Source organism: Triticum dicoccoides, chromosome 3B, assembly GCF_002162155.2.
Source record: "Triticum dicoccoides isolate Atlit2015 ecotype Zavitan chromosome 3B, WEW_v2.0, whole genome shotgun sequence".
Lineage (NCBI taxonomy): Eukaryota > Viridiplantae > Streptophyta > Magnoliopsida > Poales > Poaceae > Triticum > Triticum dicoccoides.
In genome coordinates, this window is record NC_041385.1 from 476,361,808 (window position 1) to 476,377,531 (window position 15,724).

Here is a 15,724-nt window from a genome sequence, read left to right on the forward strand (position 1 = left end):
GAAGCCAACCCCCGAGCCAGCGTCCTCCCTCTATTCCCTCTCTCACCTCCATCTACTACTGCTCCGTGACGGCTGGACCTGCAACGGACGTGGCCGGCGAAGTTGCCTCCATGGGCGGAGCTGCACCTGAAGAAGGTGCTACAACCAGCATCCGCCAGAGCTGGTGAAGGCGACCGCAGGTGTTACAACCAGCGAGAAAAAAAGCTTCAACCGGAGGGACGACGAAAGCTGGGTCGACCCCACAGAAGCTGCAACCGGCGTCTAAAAAAGCTACATCCGTTGATGGAAAAAGCTTCAACTGGCAACAGAAAAGGCTTCAACCGGAGGCGACATAAGCTACAAACAACGTGAAAAGCTACAACCGGCTACGGCGAAGCTGCAACCCATCGCCAGTTTTGCTACAACCAGCCTTTTGTGTTTTGCTAGAACCAGCGCCCACTCCCTGACCATGGCCGACAACCCCCAAGTGTGCTACAACCATTGACCAAAAGTGCTACAACCGGCAAGAAAATTTGCTACAACGGGGCGAAGCTGAGGTGCTGCAACCGGCGACTGGCCAGAGCTATGAACCGCGACCACCGGTCCGGCGAGCAGCGACCGCGGCGTCGAGTGCTACAAGCTCACAGGTAGTCAATAGAATGCGACGAGGGGCAGCCATCCATGCTGGAAAAGATGTCTACAGGGAGCTGCAAACAGCCTTTTTGCAGCTCGTGAGGACGACCGGCGAGGGGGCGGTGGCCGGCGAGGACGACCAGAGACGGGTGTGGCAGGGGAGGAGGACGGCGAGTGCAGCCAGGCGGAGGGGGCTGGCGGCGCGCGTCTCCCGCGGGGTGTATTTTGCAGCGACAGAGAGGTCAACGAGAGGTGGAAGAAGGAGATCCAACGGCTGAGGGACATGACATCCAACGGCTAGCGTGGGACCGGCCCAAATTTGGGCCGGTGCACCGGCGCCTAGCGTTGGCCTTTATTATAAGAAGAAATCTCGATATGTGCTTTATTGCTTTGTACTATGAGGGACTACACGAGGAGCATGTCACCATACTGTTACTTAAATCCACGCTTGTTTCGCCGCAGACTACAAGCAGCAGCATCTACTACCGACAGGCGCACACTACCGCAAAGGAGGAAGAACTGGTTGGAACACTGGGGAGTCCCACCAGCTTCTACAACGGGGAGACGGAGAGCAGGAACGCCGGCGTCGGCCTCTGCAGCACTATGCCGCACAAGGGGCAAAGTGGAACGGCGGGCGCTGACAAGCAAAGCGATTCACTGTCATGGTCAGCATCCAGAGGGTATGCCGACATGGTGAAGAAGGTCTCTGGCACCAGTTTCTCAACCATTCCTCCGCAACATGCGCAGTGCCAGGCTGGTTGCAGAACGGAGCATAGGCGCATCGACGCTGAGCATCTCGACAACCTGTGCCTTTCAGCTGGGACAGTAGCAGGATCCCCGCTTCCGCAAAAGGCTACATCAGGCAACTCGAAGCGCACTAATGCAGAGCAGTAGGGGCAGGTTTCTTCAACCGAATATTCACACACTGAGTCGATCCTGCGAGAGGAGAACAGTTTTAGAAGCACGCAACATCCAAATTTTTGGTTTCTGTAAACTGTTGCAAGAAACTATGCATGTTTTATGTCCTTTCAGGAGTGAAATTAGCTAAAGGAGGATAGCCAACTAAATTGGCAAAAGGAATACCTGCTTCCTGAGTCTTTGATCCTCGATTTCAGAGACTTGAGCTGATTGTGCACTTCTTCACTATTCATAAATACCCAAGAATCCATCTGGGCAATACCAACAGGAAACCACCGGTTGTCATTAGAGACGCCCTTCCGCAAATATGATATTCGGCCCAAGACAGCAGCAAAAGTGAAAGCCACAAGCCTCTCCCGCACCTCTGTTTCGCTACTCACTAGAAGATTGGTCCATAAATCAGTTGCCGCATTGTTACCCTCTTCTCCACCAGGAGAATACTGTGGATGGTCGCTAAGCATTACTTTCCTACAAACGATATTCAGCAAGTGTAACTTCCGCAAGCTGGCCTTGGATATCATGTCATTTCTTGAACGATGCGAGATAATGATAGAATCACACTGATCATATGAAAGCAGACTTGAGACCCATTTATGCATTAACGTTTCCAGAAAGGCCGGTGCGGACTTCTTTAGCACTTGTAGCGCAACTATGATATCCCATAAGATCAATCCTCTTTCACCATTTTCATATTTCTTCAATGACCAAAATATGTTGGATCCCCACCATAAGAAGTCAGTGCCAGATTGTGGACTGCAGATATAAATGCCCTTGTCTAGTGGAAGACCAAGGAACTGACCACCAATCCAAATGAACTCAACCACTGCTTTTTGTGTCCTGTTTTATTCATTAAAAATTGTTACAAACAACTAAGCATTCCCTAATGTTATCTTAAAAAATGCGACAATTGTGTGAAGATTTTTACAAAAACACCTGAGTACTTTTCAGTGATCTGTAAGCAAAATTACCTGGCTTGATACATCTGATCTAACAGATTTGGATCCAATGTGCGGACCTGAAGGAGACAATGTTCATCAATTTGTACTCGCGTATATGTATAGAAGCTCAAGTACAAAATTGTGCAGTTGAGCAACAAATGTATATAAGAAAAGGTCTACTACATACCACAGCAATCATTAGTTGTCCTGGTGCAATCGAAAGTCCAAAGCATTGATCAGATACTTCTGATAGCTGCATGCATATTGCATATGCCAATCAGAAAGAAGAAAACACACATTCAGAGAAAAAAAGGGGATTAGAGGATGCTGATTTTCTTACATCTGTTAACTCTTTTAGCTCCTGAAAATTTGTGTGCACAGGAATTTCTTCAAGTTTCTGTTTCTCGATAATCCAACAGTGTGCAGAATTATCCTGATCTAAAGAAGAAAATATTATGCATTAGCATGAAAAACAGGGTTCAAGTAATGAACAAAGCACATATGCTAAAACTGAAACAACTGCACCAGATACCTTGTTAATCAAAAGGAGAACTGTAATTTTTCAGTAAGTATTACACAAGAAAGCTCAGCTTGATAGTATCAAAAGGCATTGTCGCCAGCAGATGGGCACATGGCCTGATGGCCATCAGCATTACTAGTACAATAAATTAATTGTTAACGGGTCAGGATAGTGTTCATTTTTAGCCATCAGAAGGTCAAGTGGTCGACTAGCTTCCCGGCTTGAGGCATTTTTTCACCATAGGCCCCTGTTCTGTTTTCATTTTGACCCAAATCCTCAAGAAAATATTAGCTTTAATCATGTCCATCATCTCTCCGATGAGTTCCAATCAGGACAATAATTGGTAATTTCTTTTGGATTCAAGAAAAGAGAAATATATGTTGTGCTTGTACTGTTATGGGCAACGGGTGTTCGTGTGGCAAGTCCAATTGAGATTGCTACTCATCTCACAATATTAGGGCCTGATTGGATTGTCGTTTTCCAACTTCTACACCTGTAAAAGATACAGACCTCAATCGGTCGTTTTCTTTTCCGGTTGGAAATCACATATGGCTGGTGATATACTCCTGTAAAAGTAATACGGGTGTATAAATTTACCCCCATTCCAAGCAGGGCTTTAGTAGCAAGTGTTTTTTTTAGGGAAAAGTAGCAAGTGTTTGTTCTTTTTTTAGGGAAAAGTAGCAACTGTTTGTTAATTCCAGTATTGAAGATCTAGAACAAATGGAAACTTCGAACTTGTACTTTGGGTCAATTTGAACTGCGTGGAAAGATCTAGAACCCGATTGAAGCAATTGTGAATTTGTGGCCTCATATGAAAAATGTAGACAGAAAATGTAAGATTTGATGTGAAAATCACCTATTGCTGCTGTTACATGCAGTTACCGAGTGAGGCTATACAAACACAGACAATATAGCTCTTTCAAATAGGTAATCAGCAACTAGTCAAAATGCAAAGCTACACACTATGAGTATGAGTAGATTAACTTCAGAGAACAAACAGACTTTACTCGAAGGTAGACAGCTAATAAAATAAATAACGATAATCCTGTAACCTAAACAGCACCATGGTAATTCAACTGACCTGGCTGCAGCTGTATAAACAATGGCCATCCAAACCCCACGATAAACCTGTCACCTAAGGTAAAGTTAGAAAAAAGATCTTTTATTGAAGAGAAAAGATACTGAAATGCAATCAAGCTTTACCACTTGATCATGTGCATAACATGCACTGGTATTCTCAATCTTGTTTCTACATGGATCCCACATCCATGTTTCCAGTGACCCGGATACTCTTCCAATTGCCAAGTTAAAACTAACACCATGTTGACGCTGAGCTGGTACAGATAATGAAACTGACGAGACTGGTGCTGACGAATTAGTGGTGACCTGACCAGTAGACCATTTTGAGTTGAATAACATTAATTTGAAAAGACATGCAGGCCCATGTCCATTGGATGTTTCATCAATTGCTAGTCGAACATCAACTATGTGCATAAATAAAAATATGAAGAACATAAAAACAAGGCAATGCTTATTATATACCTCAGCCAATAATGAAAATGGCAATTCTTTTACATATGTACATTGATTTAATCCTTCGGTATTACCGGACCATATCTTCACACTGAAAAGATATAATTTCCCACGGTTAGATATGAAAGGGTTTCTAGTGAACTATCATCAATGTAGGGAGTGATAAGGAATAATAAGCATATACACTTTAAATTTGGACATGGTCTCCAATACACAACTTTGACCGTTCTTTCACATGTATACGGCGATACAAATCTAGTGACATTATGAATATATTTTTCATTTTCCAAGCTAAAAGACATATGTTGCATTCATTACAAATGCCAATAATATTAATTTCAATGAGGAAACAAAATAATTTTTTATATAATATAAGTCAAAGTTAGGGAAGTTTGACTGCACACATTCTAGGATGTCATCTATTTACAAACAGAGGTAAAATCATTTTCCAATGGGGATAATTTTCATCAATAACTGGGTTTCACATGGTACAGTAGTGAGTTTAGCTTTCTAATAATCTTCATAAAGAATTTTCATTTAAGGCAGAAGCATGAAAATGCATGTCTTGTGCTTATCTGGGAACATGTTTGAAGCACTATTTACTAGCTCAAATGTCATCTTCAAACTTCATTGTTCATTAAACACATTATCCTTCTGCCATTTAATGAATCATACAAGGAGCTAAGTCAACAAAAACATGTCAAGCACACAGTGGGAAAGACTGGAAAAGAATTGACATGATTGTGTTCACCTTCCATCTGAACACCCAGTTGCTAAAAGTAGTGAGGACTTTGAAGAGTCTGCAAAGGAAACTTCCCAACTGATGGCACTAACCCATGAATTATGCGCTTTGAGAACCCCAATGAGTATTCGATCTCTGGTAACCATGCAAACATCTATGGTATAATACTCAGGCTTGCATATTTTCCAAAATGAAACGTCCCCAGACTTGGAACCAACAGCAAGAATGCACCAATTTCTCAACAAATGTGAAGTAGTGTCGCGTGATGGCACAATTGGAGACCATGCAACTACCAGAGAAGACAAAATCGCATTTCGACATGCATACTGTTCTGCAGTGATAAGAGGAAGACATGTGTTTTCTTTGTTGCAAGAGATTGCTGCTTTGGTATCCTGTGAGCCACCTAACCCATTTACGATAGCAGTTGTATGCACAGGTTTGACAATCTGGAGACACAATTGGGTTAACTAGAATAGAACACCAAATAGATGTCTGGGGGTGTATGAAAAATAAAAGCCAAAACTCATATAGGCCATGACATAGTTTGGATTTTCAGGATAATTAGTTGTTTCATTTGATAAATCCTATATCCTATATACTTAAGAGATTCATCCCCACTACAAGTATTTATCTCAACATGCAGGGCATCCAACTCAGCATCCTACCACATCAGTGAACTCCTAATATGCACGATGCCACGTCGAACGTGTTGCTACCCGCGTACAGAAAGGACCAAGGCACGACGTTTGGTTACCATCCCACGTCTGCTTCATCCGTTAACCACGGGCTCCTCAATAATAAATGTGCGTTATCTTCTCCACCATGCCATTGGTATTCTCCCACTTTATTTCCCCCTTCTCTTCGTATCCTCCGTCCGGTTCCACTCATCGAAATAAATCAACCCATTCATACTCGCCGTGCAAAAGCTACCATACACACCTCACCTTCAGCGGCGATGGTGGTGCTCATGGCGCGGTGCTGCTGCCAGCCCGGCGTTCGTGGGGGTGGGGGTCGCCCCCAAATACCAGGATGCTGCTGCTGACCCGGGCCCCCTGTGAGCCTGCAATCCGTTGCCGAATCAAGCCCCGCGGACAGTGCTGACCCAAGCCCGCGCCCCGATGTCGACCATAGCTCTAGGCGAGCCACACGTCTCACCGTTGTCGTCGTCCTCCAACATCACCTGTGTCAAAAGGTGGGGGCTCTCCTTCCTCTCTATCTCGACGAATCCTAACGATCTTGAGTTTGTTTGGGTTGGAAGCTCTGATTTGTGTGGGGCAGGAAGCATTTTTTAGAAGGCAGATCTGTTATGTCTCCAGCGTACTCTTCCGCCCACCAAGTCCGGTCAGTCTTTCTAATCCCCAATCCTCTCTAATGCAAGCACTCCCCGCAAGCATTAAACAACAATCTCTGATTCCTCTTCGTTTTATTTTCTTTATATTCATAGTCGGAAGGAATAAACAAATGAAACAACTTTGATTGGAAACGATGGGTCGTACTGTTCTCTCTTCTTTTTCTTTTGTATATAAGGCGCTGATTGGAAGGAATAAGTACGTGCAACTACAATCCCGCATCTCTCTCTCTCTCTCTCTCTCTCTCTCTCTCTCTCTCTCTCTCTCTCTCTCATACATGCACACACGTGTAGGTTAGTATGAATTTTATTGTTTTTTTTTGCTTTGATTGTTTTGTGAATCAAGGCATATTCTTTTGGTCATTTTCAGGTATGTTCCTGACAGACAGTACTATTCCACTATGAATGCCATCAGAACGATCCGATACCCGAATAGATGGTTTATTAGGCATATGTGTGTTTCATTAGTACTGTTCTATCTGAACATCATCTAGCCTGTCGAGCTAGCACAGTGATAGATTAGCCATGTGTTTCAGATTTATCATTCAAAATGGAAGATTCTGTAAATATTGTTGTGGATATGAGTTGCAGGTTAATCGACTAGCGGCTTCAAGTGTAAGTTTAAAAGGCAATTTTTCCAGATATTATACAAATAAAATAAAATAAATCATATTTGCATTTGTTTTACATAATGATGTGTTATACATTTCCTTCCATAAATTGAAGCTTTCATAATCGATTGCAGGGTTGTAGCTTCCGTGCTAAATGATCAACACAAGAATTTCTCTGTGCTGGGGCCGGATGTTGAGGAGATCAAGCTACTGTTTGTAAATGAGGGTTCATCGAGAAGCAAACACAACGGCGCATATGATGGCGAAGGAAGGGGTCTTGAATGATCTTCGTAAAGTATGGCTGCATGTGCCACCTGATAGTATCATGCATGTAATTTGAAATCCCTGAACTTCATGAATAAATAGAGTGAGGAAGTTAATCTAAAAAAAAATGAAGCTTTTATTAAGTATTTGCACCGTATGAAGGTAACACAACTACCAATATGTTCACTCCATGCAATTGCCTCATTCACGCTTCGGCAGAACAAACTGCTATGCTTTTTTTTTTTCATAAGAATCCTTAAAGAGACTATTATTGCTATTGGCATTGTTATTTCAATTTTTCCTTTATGCAATTCGCCCATGTTATGCTAATAAAAATTTGCAAATGTTACAAGATTTTATACCCAGTCATGTCTACTCCCTGGGATGTACAACTGTGATGACAAATAAGACTGTTGGTGTGTTTCTGGTTTGAAGATAGATGATATCATTTTATTATTTATCTATGCTAGGATATTAAGTGATGTTATGTTTTCAACCATGTGTGCATAATTATAATATACAATCTTCTCTCGGGCAATAGCTTCGTTTTAAAAATGTAAGAATAATTTGGAATATCACTATTTGATTGTTCTGGTGTTAATGACAATCCTTGGTGAGAGGATCAAGTATGGCCATTTCTGATTCTCCTAAAGTTTAATTGTTCTATGCTGGATAGCAGTCTTTTAAATAAGATGTTGAACATGGAGTATATTTGTTGCCCTACTTAGTAACCATGACAATTTGTGTACCTTTGGTTACTTTTCCACCCAAAATTATTATCATAGTGGACAATCGAAGCTAATTTCTATTTTGGCATATTAACACGCAAGGCTCGCAAATTAGCATGAATTTCTTTTTGCTCTGATGCACTTCTAATAGATAATCAAATTATATTACCTTGAATTATTATCAGGAAAATCTAAGCAAGTATGTAGATACTCTACAATATATGAATTCTCCTAGCTTTTCATATTGTTTCATCGAAGGTTAAAAAAATACATTTTTTAGGATTTTATTATTTCTTACATCATAAATATTTATCATGTAGTGCTAAAAATTCCCGCAGCAACGCGCGGGGTATCATCTAGTTCTAAGAAAAGCCATTTCTATGCCTTCTATGACTCAAAGCTGAATCAATTTAACCCAAAATTTCAGCCTGCGTGTGAATATGCAGAGTAGATCCGAACATGTGAACATGCTAAGTCCATACCGTTTTCATAGATATCTTCTTTGACTTGCAGCATGGATTGAGCCAGAAGTCTGCATCCTTTGAAGCATCTACATCACCTTCATCCTCATCATAAACATAGCTTTCAAATCTAAGATCAAACAATATCTACTTAAAATAAACTCAGACACAATATAACAATGCTGGCTTCATGCAAGGAAGTACAAGACATAACCCTAAGAGGGGCAGAGGAGAAAAATCTAAAGGGCTTCTTTGTTCATGCCATACACAAATGTCAAACCCTAATAATGTGTGACAATATTTCTAGTATATGAAATTCTTGGCTCAGGTTTGTATATGAAATTCTTGGCTCAGGTTTTTGCCATACTTAGGGAAAAAATTGATGGTGCTTAACTGCAAAGCCACAATGCTGTGAAAAGAACTTGATGATGGAAATAGGAAAGCATCATTCACCTTGATGGTTTCCTTTTTCTCCGCCCAAGATCGCTGCAGGAAAGAGGTCCTTGCGATTCACCAGTACATCCCATCGCATGTGTCTGCTCACTATTTGCCTTTTCCTAATATATGAACGAAAACTTTGAAAAATAAAACTCTAAGGTAATCCAGCAAATGAAACTCTCGGTTTTGAGTGGAAGGGGGCACACCTGAGGAATTGAATCAGGACTATCATCCTCTCCAAAGTTTATACTTTTGTAATAGTTGAACAGCAATTTAGATACGTCCGCAACCTAGAGCAACAGAATAGAAGCTTATGAGCATAGTGGTATCTGCAACCTAGGCCATCTGTACATGAACAAAAAGCAACGCACCGAAACAAAAAATTTAACTTCTGGCAAGAACAAAGCTGTAAAAAAATGATAGAAAACAAAAAAAAAGTGTTTTAAATGACAAATCAAAACTGCAAAGTACAAGTTTACTTTATTTCTAACAGAGGAAGGAAAGTACTCCCTCTGTCCAGAAATATTTGTCGGAGAAATGCATAAAAATGAATGTATCTAGAACTAGAATACATCTAGATACATCTATTCCTCCGACGAGTATTTTCGGACGGAGGGAGTACTACTGTACAAAAATAGAATGCGAGCTAGCTGGAGCTGTTAATGGTGAGCTCATCCTGACTTCCTTCTTCGCCAGGAATATTTACAGATCACTTTGGCCGTAAGTGGAACATGAAAAGAACTATCAGTGTGGCAAAAAAGAAATTTGGCGGGCATTAAATCTAACCTTCCAGCTGTTTTTACATGAAAAATTGTGCATATTAAAATTTACAAACATTGGTTGAATAGGCTTACCTCAACCCATTCATCACAGAATTCCCAAATTGGTGGGCGGTAAAGATTTACATGACCATCAAAAGTACAGACGGCAAGCAAACAACTGAAATAATCATCCATATAAACAAGAAGATGTTAGGCGATAAACTTTTCATTAAGACACAAAATAGCTTCGGATACCACTAAAACTATACATACCCAGAATTAGGTGCAAAGCCTTGTCAAGACCATGAAATTGACCGCGCGCATGGTTCAGTATCACGCACTAAGAAAGTGGGGACTAAACATGGTTCAAGGAGATCTGCATTTGTTGAGAATTGAACATTTCAGATCGAGCAAAGAGCTGTTAATTTGCAATTGTCATAAAGCAGCTGACTTGTTAAACTATTACTGACCAAGAGCCAAAACAGTTAAAGAATTATAGCCTCAAATCTTTCTGGCTTTTCTATTCATTTCAAATAGCATATCAGCATTAAATTCCCACTGCAATGTTGATATTGGGAAGAAACTTCAAATTGATTGCTGAGTATAACAATTCAAAACTTCAAATTACCCATCGTCTCCTAACTAACTACATAGGTGGTACTCTCACAAGCATTTACTTTGCAGAATATCAATATTAAATTTCTATTCCACTTTGTTCCATCCATCAAATTGCATGAGTAGCCTACCAACATGAACTAATCAAAAATAAAAGGAACACAGTGCAATGCTCGTGTTTTTGTGAAGACAAAAAATTCTCTTTTAACCACTCCAATGGGAAAAGGATCTCTAGGGCGAAGCAAGATAAATCCACGAGGCCCTTCAATTGTGGCTGGGTTCTATAATTGAAAGACATGATGAATGCAAGGTCAATCCAGTTGATGAAGTACAGTAATGTCTGAAGGCAAATACCTTTTGATGAAATTGCACATACCAGGATAGTGACAATGTGACCAGAAGCAACAGCCACCAAGTTCTCGCTTGACCAGGTGATGGAGTTCGGATAGGACGGAGAAGTAATCAGCGTAGCGGCCTGGTAATGCGGAGCCATGGCACAAATATTGAAGCGTCCTTCGAGCAACAAACGCAAGTTAAAATCTGCAAGACCCACGTCATATGATCTAGTACTATGAGACTCAAGTTCCTTACTTTCAGTGCCAGCGATAATACTAAGAAAGTGGATTTTGTAGTTTGCCAGCAGTAAGAAAGTGGATTTATATGCTCTGAGAAGTCGCATTAATACTAAGTTACCACAACTCCGAGGCGACCAGGTATCTCCAGTACCAAATCGAGAGGAGTTCCACTTTTTCTCACGAGTAATAGGGTGGCGGAAATACACGACTCACCGCATCCAGGATTTGGGGTGGGGGGGTCGCCGTACTCCACGGTGTGGGCGTCGGCGTACAACGACGGCAATGCCTTAGAAGGCGACGGCACAGGCAGCAGAATGTCGCCGCAGATAGCCGGCGGCGGTGGCGAGTTTTTTGGCTGGTGGGGAACCAGCGGACTGGCGATTTGTCACATGAGAATCGATCGGACGGATCCCGATCCTCCTCGCGCCGATCGGACCGTGTACACCGCGTCCGTGCATCTGGATTTCCTCGGACGTGCTAAGGCCAACTCCAACACGTCAACCCATTTTGTCCATCTGCGTTCGTCTCTATCTGCGCCAATAAAAATCATGCCCAATGTGGTGACAACAAACAGATGTTCATTTTCCTGTCCGTTTAGACTCATTTCCCGTCCAAAATTCTGTTGGGTTTGCATCTGCACGGATATGCCATGGACGCCGCCTTGTCTTCCGTGCACACATCTTCACTCCACCCGTTTCTCTCTCAAAACCTTCACGCCTCCACACCCCACCCCCCGCCGCCATGGCCAACGTAACCGCCCCCGCCCTGGTCGTAGCTGCCCCTGTCCCCGCCGGATTGCGCGCTCTGTGGTGCCGATGAAGCCGAAGAAAGAGCTCACGCCGGAGCAAAGATGTCCGAGTCGACAAAGCAGTGCAGCCAGAGGTAGGGGGTCAGCATGAAAGGAGACACCATTGTTGATGTTGCCAGGATGCAGTGCCGTTGTGGACATCGAGGTCATCATCGTCAAAGTCATGCAACACGCTTTCCTCATGTTAGGGATAGTCCGTGAGCCGTCTGTTGTCACAGCCGCGACCGCCGGATGGCATAAGATATTCTCTTGGTACTATGGAAAGAAAATGCTACATTTCTTACTAAATATGTTTGTTAATTCATTTTGATGGAAAGATATGCAATGTTGAGAAAAGACACGGCCGGACCACATGGGCATCCCCTTGTTGCGGCTAGATAAGGGCGGACATGGGTTTGAGATCTGCCCGTTTGGCCATCTAAACGAATAAATTTTCTGTTTGTTTGGGTTGGCTCATTAGAGTTACCCAGCCTTGCAATGGAAGAGGCTTAGGAGGTGCTTAGTAAAATGAATTATTATTTTGTAAGCACATATGTTTATCTCTAAAGAAGGGATGCCTAACTAAGCATCTACCCTTTACAATGAAGCATGTTAAAAAACTAGTTTATTTATCTAAGCACATCTCCTAGGCACCTTGCACTACACAAGGCTTGGTAAAATAAATCGAGTTTTTCTCGAACACTAGTGTTTATCTCTACATAAGGGGTGCCTAATTAAGTGTCTAAACTTTTCAAATGAGCATGAATGCTTAAAAAATTGGCTTATTTTTCTAAGCACCTTGCATTGTACAAGGCTTAAGTGTGCTTGCACCATGCCTCTCACCAAATGATGGCTTACCCAAACTCCGGGCTTTCTGATCTGGAGCCTCTTGGTTGATTGTTCGGCAAATGCATTTATTTGAATAAAGCTCTCAAATTCCCCTCAAAAGGGGCATCTCCATTGCGGACGTCTATTTCGCCCTTCTATGTCTAGATTGGACACTTTTAGCCCTCTAACACCACGATGGCAACATCCACATTGTGCCGAAAAAGGTTAATACGTCTTTAATGTATCTATAATTTATGAACTATTCATGTCATGTTTACAATAACTTTATATGGTTTTGTTATGATTTGAATGGAACTAACCTAGACTGACGTTGTTTTCAGCAGAACTACCGTGGTGTCGTTTTTGTGCAGAAATAAAAGTTCTCGAAATGGGCTGAAACTTTTTGACGATTTTTTTGGAACAAAAGAGAAACCCGAAGCTTCGTGGGAGGATCAGAAGAGCCATGAGGTGCCCACAAGGCACTTGGGTGCGGCCGAGGGGGGGGGGTGATGGTGTCGTGGTTCCTCGTGGGCCTATCTTAGCCCCTCTTGACGTGGGACCGACGGCAAAAATTCCTATAAATAGAGAAACCCCAGAAATAATCCTAGAACTTTGACTCCGCCGCGGCAAGCCTATGTACCTCCATGATCTCATGTACAGCCCTTTTCCGGCACCCCGCCGGAGGGGGAAATCATCACCGGAGGCCATCTTCATCATCCCGACGGTCTTCATAACGAGGAGGGAGTAGTTCACCCTCGAGGCTAAGGGTATGTACTAGTAGCTATGTGTTTGATCTCTCTCTCTCTCTCTCTCTCTCTCTCTCTCTCTCTCGTGTTCTTAGTTTGTACAATCTTGATGTACCGCGAGCTTTGTTAATATAGTTGGATCATATGGTATTTTCCCCTCTCTATCTTATTGTGATGAATTAGGTTTTTACCTTTGAGGTTTCACTATTATCGCATTGAATACTTTTATAGATTTTAGAGCACTTGATTTATGTCTTGCATATGAATACCCGTGGTGACAATGGGGTATTATATTGATTCACTTGGCGTATGTTTTGGCACTGAACTCGCGGATTCCCGAGGTGACATTGGGGTAATCTATGCATTGGGGTTGATGCACGTTTTTGTCCTACTTTCTCCGGTAGAAATCATGGGGCACTTTTTGAAGTTCTTTGTGTTGGATTGAATATTATGAGTCTGAAATTGTTTGATGCATATTGAATAATTAACTCACGGATACTTGTGGTGACATTGGAGTATCTAGGTGACATTAGAGTTGGTTGATGTGTATCATATGGTGTTATTTTAGTACAAACTCTAGGGCTGTTTGTGACACTTATAGGGATGGCTCAATAGATTGACCAAAAAAGATAACTTTAAGGTGGTTCCGTACCCTACAACAATTTCATCTTATGTTCTCCGCTAGATAAGAACTTTTGAGTGATTCTTTGTCGCACGTTAAGGGATTGTTATATGATTCAATTATGTTAGCACTGTTGAGAGATTGCACTAGTGAAAGTATGAACCTTGTTTCTAAGCATTGCAATACCGTTTGTGCTCCATTTTATCACTTGCTACATTGCTGTTTTTTATTGATTACAAAAACCTATATCTACTATCCATACTACACTTGTATCACCATCTCTTCGCCGAACTAGTGCACCTATACAATTTGCCATTATATTGGATGTGTTGGGGACACAATAGATTTCTTGTATTTGATTGCAGGGTTGTTTGAGAGAGACCATCTTCATCCTACACCTCCCATGAATTGGTAAACCTTAGGTCATCCACTTGAGGGAAAATTGCTACTGTCCTACAAATTTTTGCGCTCGGAGGCCCAAGACGAGTCTACAAGAATAAGTTGTATAATAGACATCAAGCTCTTTTCTGGCGCCGTTGCCGGGGAGGTGAGTGCTTGAAGGTATATCGTTTGATCTTGCAATTGAATCTATTAGTTTCTTGTTTTATCACTAATTTGGTTTATAAAAGAAAACTACAAAAAAATGGAATTGAGGTTCCTCATATTATTCATCTTTATAATGTCTTTCTTGAAAATGATGAATCAGAAAATTTGCGCTCAATTGATAGAAGAAGAATGCAATAAAATTTGGCATAAAATCCATGAATATAAGCATGACTGCAATGTTGCTAGTATGAATTCTTTGAATATCCATAATGCTAGTGATATGCAAAGCCATAAGCTTTGGGATGCTATGTTTGATGAAGATGATATTTTTATTCCCCCAAGTTTTGACGTGCAAATTTGTTATGATGATTGCATGCCTACTATTTATGATGATTGCAATATTTATGAAAGTAGGTTTGGAAGATTGTCAACTTTACATAATAATTATCCCACTTTTTTGGAGGATTTTGAATCTTATTATAATGATAAAAGTGGATATGGTGAGATCATGACTTTATTTAGTGATGAATCCACTATTTTGGAAGAGGTTTAAAATTATTGTGACAACAAAGTTGCTATCTATGATGATTATTGTGATGGCATGTATGTTATAAAGAATAATGATAACAATGAAACTTGTCATCATGATTTTAATTTTCAATTGTATTATGCCAATCAAGTGGCATATGATAGTTATTTTGTTGAGTTTGCTCCCACCACTACTGAAATCAGGGAATTTGCCATCAGCCAGTTCTTTGTCGTCTGCTAGCTGATGGCAAAGAAGGCGTTTGCCGTCTGCTTGCAAAAAAGGACGGAAAAGAATTGGTTGATGGCAGAGATACAATTTGCCATCAGCCAATTATTTGTCATCCGCTAGCAGACGACAAAGAGATGGGTGGGGTCCATTTCAGGCCAGCATTGTAATGCCCCCCACACCCCCCGTCTTGCCGTCTGCCAGCGGACGACAAAGAGCCAAAAGGCAGACGACAAAGAGAAACCTAGCTAACGGTCGTTCCCCCCGCACCCCACCTAAAAGTCAGCCCCGCCCCACCCTCTCTCTCCCTCTCTCCCCCCCCTCACCTCACCCGCACGCCGCCCCTGTAGCCCGAGCCGCCGCCGGCCCGTGCCACC

The 15,724-nt window shown here is 41.9% G+C and overlaps 1 pseudogene; it reads right to left on the reverse strand.

The window, feature by feature from the left end:
- Positions 1-1,005: 1,005 nt before the first annotated feature.
- Positions 1,006-10,982, reverse strand: LOC119276626 (annotated as a pseudogene).
- Between the last annotated feature and the right edge of the window lie 4,742 nt (positions 10,983-15,724).